This window comes from Mytilus galloprovincialis, chromosome 2, assembly GCF_965363235.1.
Source record: "Mytilus galloprovincialis chromosome 2, xbMytGall1.hap1.1, whole genome shotgun sequence".
Taxonomy (NCBI): Eukaryota; Metazoa; Mollusca; class Bivalvia; order Mytilida; family Mytilidae; genus Mytilus; species Mytilus galloprovincialis.
In genome coordinates this window covers 59346610-59358469 of record NC_134839.1, presented here as the reverse complement: position 1 = coordinate 59358469, position 11860 = coordinate 59346610, and positions in this window count along the sequence as shown.

The window sequence follows — 11860 nt, the reverse complement described above, 5'->3', positions numbered from 1 at the left end:
GTTGTTTTAATAATTACAAGACAGACATCGTGAAAGAACTTGGAATTTTGTAAATGTAGTGTACAAACGAAATATGATCAACTGGATAATTCATAGCCTGCATCAAGGAAATAGGAGGGTGACGCAACAAACTGAAGGATTCATACTCTGCAATCGCATAATAGGAGGGTCTGGCAATACACTGGGGGAGATTCGTAGACTGTAGCATTGATAGAGGATAGGCGGATAAAAAAATGAAGTGAAAAAATTGAGATTATTAACTATAATTGCATTAAATTTTATAAGTAATGAATTATATTTTATTATTTGTTGGAAGAAATTTCTTCCAAGAAGGAACATTAAATGAAGTGAACTATCTGTGCTAAACAAATTGAAATTAATATGTAGATGTATTACGTGTTTCTATATTTGATGGGAGAAATTTTGAATGTTTGATATTACTTGGAAGAAATTTCTTCTAACTTGAGAGAGGATGAAAATGAAGTGAACAAGTTGAGTTTATTACATTTTTTTTTTGTAACTAAAATTGCCAACTTTATTAGAAATGAATTTTTTAATTAGTTGGAAGAAATTTCTTCCAAGAAGGAACATTAAATGAAGTGAACGATCTGTGCTAAACAAATTGAAATTAATATGTAGATGTATTACATGTTTCTATATTTGATGGGAGAAATTTTGAATGTTTGATATTACTTGGAAGAAATTTCTTCCAACTTGAGAGAGGATGAAAATGAAGTGAGCAAGTTGAGTTTATTAACTAAAATTGCATATTTTATTGGAATGAAATATATTTTCTAATTTGTTGGAAGAAATTTCTTCCAAGAAGACAGGAAAGTTTTATGAAAAAAATGTAGAGAACGAATATTGCTTTCCATTTTATTAATTTATAGGTTACTGTTCTTCATTTCATTGTGATTTGAATGTTTTGTAAAATATGAATGTAAATTTAATATATATATATCCAATAAAATAATCATATTAATGATGTTTTTTCTCCATGTGTTCCCTTTGCCAGAGAAGAAATTTCTTCTTACACTATTTGTTTATGTTTACAAAAAATACCAATCAAAAGCAGAATATTAACATCCGAAATTGCAAAATTAGGTATATTCACAATAACAGCGAATTTCGACCTCTAAAAAGGACATTCTTGGATTTTCCTTTTTTATTTTGGACTCTCTTATACTTTAATTCAGTCACGGACCCGTGATATCACGGGTGTGTTCTAGTAATTGCTATTTTTGTATGCATTGTGATATATATTTTCCTTCAATTTGATATGTTAAGCGCTTAGAGTATTATGTTTATTAGATAGGCGCTATATAAAAGTTATTTAATAAATAAATAAATAAAAGCCAATACCGCACAGTGAGCTATAAAAGGCCCCGATAAGACAATGTAAAACAATTCAAACGAGAAAACTAATATAAAAAAATCCAGGTCAAATTATGAAAGTTGTTATCCTAATTCTAAATTCCATTTCAAACCGTAGAAAACCTTGAAAAAACGTTGATGACGTCACGGTCACATGACTAAATTATGTCTATGGTCTGATATCAAAATAACGTCAGCCAATCAGAAGACGCGTTACATCCAAAATTAAATTATTTGGAAAATGGCGTTCAATATTCTTTCTGTGTACTTTTGAATTGTATTTTGCAAGAATTATAAATTGTTATTGAAAATATCAATATTTTTAACAGCTTCATAGCTTGTAGCATTATGCTAGCTTTCTCGTATTCTTAGCGTCTGCATTAACATAAAATTCTTGAAATATCTAGTGATATACTTGAAATTTTTTTAGTCTGTAGTTGCGGCGCTTTCTCTGTGGTTATTATGTGTGACGTCATGACGTCATTAATCTTAGTTCAGCAAGATTTTGTTATATTGACCATTAATACAATATACATATAAATAAAAACAAAGCGTCAATAAACGTAAAAATAGAAACAAGGCTACAGATACGTAAAATATTCTTTGAAACACTTGATCATAATATTCAATGAAAATAGTATAATGCTTTACACAATAAGTAGTCTATGGTTATATTAAACAATCATTATGCTCTACATAAAATCAAAGAATTACAAAAGGATCGAAGAACGCGGTATGATAGAACACAAAAATGCTGAGCAGTAATTAAAACAGTGATTCATATTTTACAACCGAGTAGGTTATCTCCACTCAACTGCCACCAAGGGACGAAACCTGTAAAACCGATAGTCTTTGCATTTATACAGTCCTACTCATATCTGGAAAGAAGAATGATATTCTGCAATAGTTTATTTTTGTTTGTTTATTTGTATTTGTCCACTTTTGTTAATGTTTGCTTTAAAGTGCTGTGTTATATTTTATGCGTATTCATCGTAACTTTTAACAAATACAAATGTAAATAGAAAAAAATCATTCTTGTCGCTTTGACACATTCCTCATTTCCATTCTCAATTTTATTAAAATTATACAAAGAACAGTCTGGGATAAAAGCCTTGAAGAGTACACAAAAAACTCACAAAAAAATGATACGCGTAAACAAAACTTTGAATAAAAAGATTTTAAGGAATAAAAAAGTTATGATTATATTATATTTGTCAAAATTATTTAAGATGAACAAAAACAGATAGAGGAAACTAGTTAATGGCATTGCCATAAAAGTGAACAAATAGCAATTAAAAAAAAAACAAAAACAAATACGCATCGAACTCCCGACTTGTGTTGAAAACGTTGCCGGAAATGAGAGAGAGAGAGAGAGAGAGAGAGAGAGAGAGAGAGAGAGAGAGAGAGAAGTCAGTTTGATATGGAATGAAATGGTGAAGACTCTTGATGCAAATAGCTTTAAAATATTAATAATTTGGTAAAGCAACTCATAAAACCAAGAAAAAGAAAAAATATTCTGTTATATCTCCTTAATATTATGAGGAAATTATTTTTTTTATTATTCTAGCTATATATGTATATAGCACAAACAGAAAAAAAGATAAAACTGCACGCAGTGTTTTAATTATTATATCTGTACAAATCAACTTGTCTATTGTAACCTTTCTTTTGCGCCACCTAATTTTCAAAACTAAAGGTATCATTTGCGCCAATAAAATAATCATCCTAATAAAATTATAACGCTTTCTGACTCGTTACACAACACAAAGTCTTCAATTTTCTTCTTCAATTTTGAAGAGCTCTGATTTTTTTTTTATTTTTAAAGGTCGCTCTGGCAACATATCGGTTGCTAAAATTCTTTTGCACGCAGTTTTCAAAATTTGACGTTCTTATTTCTGGACTTTTGTTTCGTGACATATAATAATATAATTCTCCATTCAAAATAATTGTACACGAATCATCTGTGGATAACCTAGCACAACACGACTTAACTGTACATCCAGTTTTTCTTAACTGTTACATCTCCACCTTATTTCTCCAGATTTCTGTACAAATGCCTGACGGAATTTTGTGTTCCTCAACAATGATGACCGGTTTTTCCTCTATCAGACTCTATTTTCTTGAATGGTATATCAGACACTCTTGACTCGTGAAAAAATATTCAATTACTTATAAACAATTTATTTTTTGGTATGATATATTATGTAAAAATATGTACAGGTAAATGTGGCGCAATTTCATTTCATTTATTGGCGCAATTAATACCATCAAAATAAAACAGAGTGGCGCAATTTATACCTTTTCAAACCTGCAATTGGCGCAAATTGATTCTGCCCGTTTTTTCTATCTTCTTTTATTCAAATTATTGAATTAAGTATTTGCTATAACTACATTTGGTTTTGACAAAAACATGCACATCAAACACTTTCGTATCTAACATGGCATGTATGTATGTATGTATTAATACATTACATTAAAAGCTGATATATCAACAGTGAAATCTAATTAACAAACATGAATATGACAATGCGATTATGATCCACATGGAGAGTAAATAACAACAGAAAATAATATTTTGTTCCAACTATAAAACGAGCTTTTCAACATCATCTTTTCTACAGTTTTTTTCAGAATTAAAGTGTCACTTCACTTTTTTTAAAAGTGGAATAAATCGAGCGGGATATTTTCAAATTATAGACTCGACTAAAAAAAACTCAATGTAACGTCGAAAATGTCAACAAAGGAAATAGCAGGCATTCCTATTTTTTCTTTCGTATCGTTTATTTTGACAATTGTGGCATTTGTTGTCGACTTAATTGGTTTTGCTGCCCCATATTGGTACTATGTAAAGATTTCAGGGACGTCTTATTACGGAGGAATATGGCTTAACTGCCAGTCATCATCTGAAACCAACTGTAACACGTATGTCAATATAGAAAGTAAGTAAAATATTGGATTCATTGAATTATTTAATATTCAAACCATTATATTTCAATACTAGAACACACCCGTGATATCGCGGGTCCGTGACTGAATTAAAGTATATAACTATGCGCAAGCCTTATCTTAGTATAAGTACTGTCATCTGATAAAGTCATGCCGATTATAAGATACTCAATTTTCTCTGCTTTCAAATCTTTCTGTTTGAACCCGTCGAACTGGAACTTATCAATTATTGGTAATATTAATTATTTGGAAAACAAAAGGTCCTGGAATGGAGTATTTTTTAATCAACAGCATTGTCCTATATTAGTTATAAATAAAGTTGAATTCTTTGATTCGCTGTTTTACGTCATGCCAGCTAACAAATTGAAACTTATTTTTAGTCCAGATTTTTAGTATTCGTATTGTTATCTTAGAAAGTCTTACGGATTAAAATACTACAATAGGTATCAATTTGACAATTTAGTAGTGTCAACCCTCTGATTATGACCCGTGTATATAGCATATTAATCCTGAATACACCGTTTGGTGGTGCGCCTGTCAGATGCGGAACGTACAGATAAGGTAATAGGTAACAGGTGATTATACTATTGGTATCGGTATCGGACTCGACCCGGAACTTCCTAATTATTGACAATATTAATTACGTGGAAAACAAAAGGGCCTGGAGTGGTGTAATTTTTAATCTACACCTTTGTACTATATTAGTTGTATATAAAGTTGAAGTCTTTGATTCGTCGTTTTTACGTGATCACGGCTGACAAATTGGACCTCGTAATTTTAGTATTATAGATATGTTGTTGAAGTGAATTAAACAGATGTGGAAACGACATCAAGCTCATAACACAAGATAGGACTAAAATTATTATTGAACATTCATATTGTACATTCGTGTGGTACAGACGCTAGTCGAACATTACATGTAGCTCTGATTGTAGAAGACAGTGTCATTCATCTAGAAGTCAATACAATCATTTAACTGATACTTATAATTATTGACCATCAATGTTCAGTCTTTGAACTATGTTATGTGTACTTTAACTAATCAGGTTTTTGAGACTGTTGAGCTTTTTTCAGTTTTTACACCAAAAAAGGTTTATGTATCTGGCTTCCCAACTTTATGATTTGATTACGGCTTTCGTACGGTATATTAATCAAAGGACTATCTAGTTATTTGTAATTCACAGAAACGCTATCGTAGTCTACTAACTAGAAAGAAAGAATGTTTAAAATTTCCTTCACATGACATAAGTTTACTGCACAGAAATGTTAGAAAAGAGTAGATGTAGCAGATATACAAAACCATAGATTTCATAGACAAGTTCGTTTCCAATGGGATTTTCCTTAGATAAACAACCTTAACAATAAAAATACGTGGTGTAATTGCAATGAGAGCATTTGAACATATTTTTAACCTCTAGCTATATATAGTCAAACGAAATTGCTTGAATTTCACAATCGCCACAATACATTATTTTCCAGTGTTGAAATGCTTTAATGACTAAGATGTTTAGTATGAAAATACAATAAGCAGTTTGAGAAAAATATGACATTTTGCAACGAAAAAACAAATGTATCGACAAGATTTAGGGCCATATGATGTCCAGAGGTTATGCAGTCCCGTTGGATTGAAATGATAAAGATCAACCACAAACCTTGAAACAAGTCGTCAATAAATATAGGTCTACGTTGTTTTCTATCATTACAGCATGGGTTGAGGCAGCTCAAGGTATGGAGGTTCTAGGGTTTTTATGTTTACTGGCAGCCCTTGTAACAATTATCGTCAAGTTATTCGTCGTCAAAGACAAACCTGTCTTAAAATGGGTCGTCGTAGGATGTTTGGTTGTTGGAGGTAAGAAAGCAGACATTACTGATTACCTATTTTATAGATTATACAATAAAGCATTTTAAATAATGTTAATAAGTCTATAAAACTACTAACTTTAACTATAAAAGTTGTTTTTTTTCGTTTTGTATTAAAATCATTTTACCCATCAATGCATCGGTAGTTTAAAAAAAAAACCCAGCTTCTATGTGTTGTCATTTAAAATTTGAATCTTTAATTTATTGCAAAAGTATGTTTTGTGCACCCATTTTAAAAAAAGAATGTTTCTACAATTAAAAATATACTCGTTTTCCACATTTATAAAAACCTGGAACTTTTAATGTAGTAGCTTTTAATATGGTGCACAAATAATTAAATATCGATCTATAAATAATAAATATAGTCATTAATGAGACTAATAGGAGTGTGTTATTGTCGGGTTACATGTACTGTGTGTTGATCTCAAGTGAATATTTTACAATAAAAATAAAGATAGAAGTCTGACCATTGTAAGATATTTAGAAATATATTTCAGAAGTTTTTATATATTTACATATTTGCCCTGCCAATCCTTTAAAATCCAGTAAAACAATGACCACCTGATTGAAATAAATAAAAGATTTTTGGCTCGTAATATACTTTCACCGTGTACATGCCTAACAAGCCTCTCGTAAACCTCTATTTAATATTTTTTTACATTCAATAATTTATCAAATATAGTTATGAAATCGTTTGCTCTTTTTCTTTTCAGATCACCATTCACAATCTGTATCATACGGAAGCCGATAAGGGCCATTCAAAAAAAAAAAAATTATGTCGTAATTACGACATAGCATGTCGAAATTTCGACATAACATGTCGTTATTACGACATCGCTATGTCGTAATTTCGACATAACATGTCGTTATAACGACATCGCTATGTCGTTATTTCGACATAACATGTCGTAATAACGACATCATTATGTCGTTTTAACGACATAGCTATGTCGTAATAACGACATCACTACGACATAGCTATGTCGTAATAACGACATCACTATATATATTAAAGAATATGTATTATGATTGCCAAGAGACTAAATGACACAGAAATTAACAACTATATGTTATCATAATGCCCCCAATAATTAGAAAAGCCCCTGCATAGTCAGCTATAAAAGAGGGACGAAAGATACCAGAGGGAGAGGCCCCGAAATGCTGTGTGGCAGACAGTTTTAACATTAATTAATTATTAGCTCCCTTGGTAAAACTCCAAATTTCATATTAAAAGTATTTTTAATTTACACGATGCTTATATATATTTGTTAATTGCATAGCTTTTGCTATTTGAATTCATTGGTTAAAGATATTTATTCATATTGTAAAGTTTAATATTTGTATCGTTGCAAAATCTTTGGTCACCTTCTTTGGTTACCTTCTGTGAGAAACTTATATAATTTATAGATCCTATTTAAGAAGTTACCAACCGAGGAAGGTATGCAGAGTCAGTCAAGGTCTTTTAAACCTTCTACTTGTTCCACCAAATATGTGTGGAATTATATGAGGACTGACATACAGTCCTACCTATAAACAAGCGCTAACTACATGCCTTCGTGTAATAAGAGTGAATTGAAATATAGATTGCTCTCTTTCTACTTTCAAACGTTGGACACGATGTTCCTACAACCTCTAGGATTTAAAACAGAATCTTCGAAATTTCATCCGCAAAACAAAATAAAAATGTTAGAAAACACGAACCAATATTAAAACAAATTCAATATATGTTTCAAATTATGTTTTTACAGCTCTTGATCATATACTAAGTAATATCTAGTATATTTGATGATTAGATTAGCAAAGCTATGTGAAAAAACCGGATGTCCAACGTTACATTTATGAAAAACTGTTTTAAATCTTATGTATAGTGATCCTATTTCTTATTCTCTGATCTTCTTGATAATTGGCAGGAACAACGACAGGTGTCGGTTCTTTGTGGCGTTAAAGCCGTTATTTTTGCCAAATTTTATTTGACTCGATGGCTTCATATTAAGCGGGAATAAGAAAAATGTCCAACGACGTTTTTCGTTATCTCAACGACTGAAAGTGAATTTTGTAAGTTGCAGAAAATGAATAAAAAGAGTAAGACAATAATAATATCTAACAAAAGTACAAATATTTGCCTCATTGTTCGTGAGTTCAAATATCGCTGATTCAATAAAATCTTCTCTACACAGTCGTTTTTCAAACGGTAGCCATTTTGTCCAAGTTGATATTTCATTTTTCAAAGCAGTTAACGCGTATTTTTTATAATTAATCAAAACAAAAGTTAGATACACGAAGAGTAAAAAATGCCAAGATTCTTTTCTTATTAACTACATGTTTGGGTCTTAAAGGAATAAAATGTTTCCACACATTACAAAACAGTAGCCAATTTGTCCAAACGTCGAAAGTTCGAAAGACGCTAATTTCCGTCGTTACATGTGCTAAAGTTTCAATTAAATGTTCATGATAATTAAAACAAATCGTGTTATGAAATTTGGGAAAACAGGTTGATGATTGCTGCCGAAAAAAAAAGAATAACGCATGTTGCTATAGACTCCACCCGGGGACATAGGTTCGACACAGGTTAAATTTTGCAATTTTTATTAATCGTTTATAGCTTTTAACGATTTATTTAAAAGAATGGGGAAAAACATCTCATTACATGAACTTCGTCCAACTTTTGCAAAGACAAATTTTAGACACCAAGACAGTCCTCTAAATGTAAAATTCGAATTGAAATTTATATTGTGGAAGTACTCCATAGATCATTTAAAGTCGTCACTTCAGTAAGGTGCAATCACCAATATCACAAGACTTATACCAGTTCACGGAGTGTTTTACTTCGCGATTTGTCCTGCTATTCATGTTATAACTGTCGTGATGAAATTAATTCCTGTACTAGCGAAGCCGGAACTTTTCGTCAATATAAACTTGTGCATGAAATGGAGGTACTAGTAATTGAAAGACAAATCCCAAACAGCGACGAAAACCGTTTCATCGAATTTTAAAAACCCGGGATTATTTAAGCCGTTTTCGCGGACGACCCAGGAGTAGATTACTATATTTTAAAATGTATATCAGAAATTAAACACTATAGATGACTTGCGGAAATAATTCTCAAGCCAAGGTTCAAGTAATTGAAGGGGTGTATTTCGACAACTTATGTACCAGGGAAAATACAATTCTATTCAAATTTAACCAAGGGTAAAAATGTTCGATTTACTTGCAGAGTGTCAGATATATTTGTATTGGGGTTGAGTTATTATAAGATATAGAAATTTTACAATGACAGATGATATGCACCTTGAAAGTTAAACATCATATGATAAAAGTTCCGTACATCTAAAAAAAATATTTTTTTTATGGAAAACTGTACCACATCTTCCTATATCTACTTCCGTCCCATCTTTCTTTCCCACATTACTTGCTACAGTAATGCATTTTAGTTGAAATAACTTAAAGGGTAAATATTATTAAATAGATTTCCACAACTTGAGGTAATTTATGATAAAATGACATCACAAAACGAACAGAACCAGAATCAGAAATTTAAAAAAATTTGTAATATAATAATATATATCACCAACATATAAAAAAACGAATAAAACTTGCAAAAATTAATCAAAAACCCTCTTCGACGCCGCTTTTTATGTGTAACGTCGTTTTATAGGAACATCGTGCCCATCGTTTGACAGTAAATAAAGAGCAATCGATACGTCCATTCACCCTCAAAACAACAAACCATGGTGTTGTGGGCTTCCTTAAAGAGAGGTGGAAAACTTTGCTTGCTTTGATAGGACTTCTGGTAAGTCCTCATAGTCCCCGGTCGGTTTCTTATTACTTTCAATCAGGATCTATAAAATATATAAGTTTCTCACAGAAGGTAACCAAAGAAGGTGACCAAAGATTTTGCGACGATACAAATATTAAACTTTACAATATAAATAAATATCTTTAATCAATGAATTCAAATAGCAAAAGCTATGCAATTAACAGATATATACTTATTCAGCTTCATGTAAATTATTTAACAATGAAATACATTAAATATGAAATTTAGAGTTTTACCAAGGGAGCTAATAATTAATTAATAACACTGTCTGCCACACAGCATTTCGGGGGCTCTCCCTCTGGTATCTTTCGTCCCTCTTTTATAGCTGATTATGCGGGGGCTTTTCTAGTTATTGGGGGCATTATGATATGACCTATAGTTGTTAATTTCTGTGTCATTTAGTGTCTTGGCAATCATAATACATACTCTTTAATATATATAGTGATGTCGTTATTACGACATAGCTATGTCGTTATTACGACATGTTATGTCGAAATTACGACATAGCTATGTCGTTATAACGACATATTATGTCGAAATTACGACATAGCGATGTCGTTATAACGACATGTTATGTCGAAATTACGACATGCTATGTCGTAATTACGACATGCTATGTCGTAATTACGACATAACATTTTTTTTTTGAATGGCCCTTATCGGCTTCCGTAGTATCATAACTCATTTTAGTTACTTTAATGGAATATGAAAGATAATTTACGTAAAATTGGGGGGGGGAGGGAGGGGATGATAACAATGGTACGTTGACGTTATTCCAAGACTTTAACAAAACATATGTACAGGTTTGTAATTCTATTAACACACAGCTTTATATGTACTTGAGGAAAACCAAGCAATTTTTATGATGTACATGATTGTGTAGTTACCGCCGCTATACAGTGAACATAATAATGGAAATGTTTTTATACATATAAATTGCATTGTTTCTTTGTTCCAGCTGTGCTTATCCTGATTGGAGTGTGTTTATTTGCTGGTAAATCAGTAGATGTGATAACAGAAAATCTTCATTTCGCTTTTGCCTTTGCTATAATAGGAGCAATGTTAGCAATTGCAGCAGCTGTGTTATTATGCTTGGATAAATCAACTTGATATATCTTATAGTTGTTTTCTTTAATGGATTAAAATTATAAGATTCAAAAATAAAAATAAAACTTACATCTATATCATAAAGTTTGCCGAGTAAAATACATTTTGAACAAAATAGATATAAGATGTGGTATGAGTGCAATGAGACAACTCTCCAGCCAAGTAATAATTTATAAAATTAAACCATTATATAGGTCAAAGTAAGGTCCTTAACATGGAGTATTGGCTCACCCCGAACAGCACTTACACTTATAGAATAAACATTTAAAGAATTAAAGAACATATAGAGCAAATTCACTCGTCAATTAAAGAGAGCAGCACAGAATAAAAAAATACCCCCCCCCCCCCCAAAAAAAAAAAAAAAAAAAAACACAAAACACAAAAACAAACAACACACACACAAAAGGTCTACATATGTGGTAGATACTTTTAAAATAATTTATCTTAAATGTCCGACCTTTTACCTTTCATTATAAACGATGTTCTATACTCCATTAGTCATTTAATTGGGTACCAGTATAACCAATATACACCGACTTCTTATAACTCTTTTGGATGCATACTGGTTTATTGGTAAGTTTGGACACAAAGTTTATTCATTTGTTATGACTGGACTTTTAACTAGCTTGTAGTACCGTGTAGTAACTATCAGTAATCATAGATATGAATAACTTGTATCTTTTTTTTTTTAGTTTGTTTGCCTAAAAAGCACTTTCCAATTATATTTTACGTGTTTTCAGTTGTTGCCAAATGGGC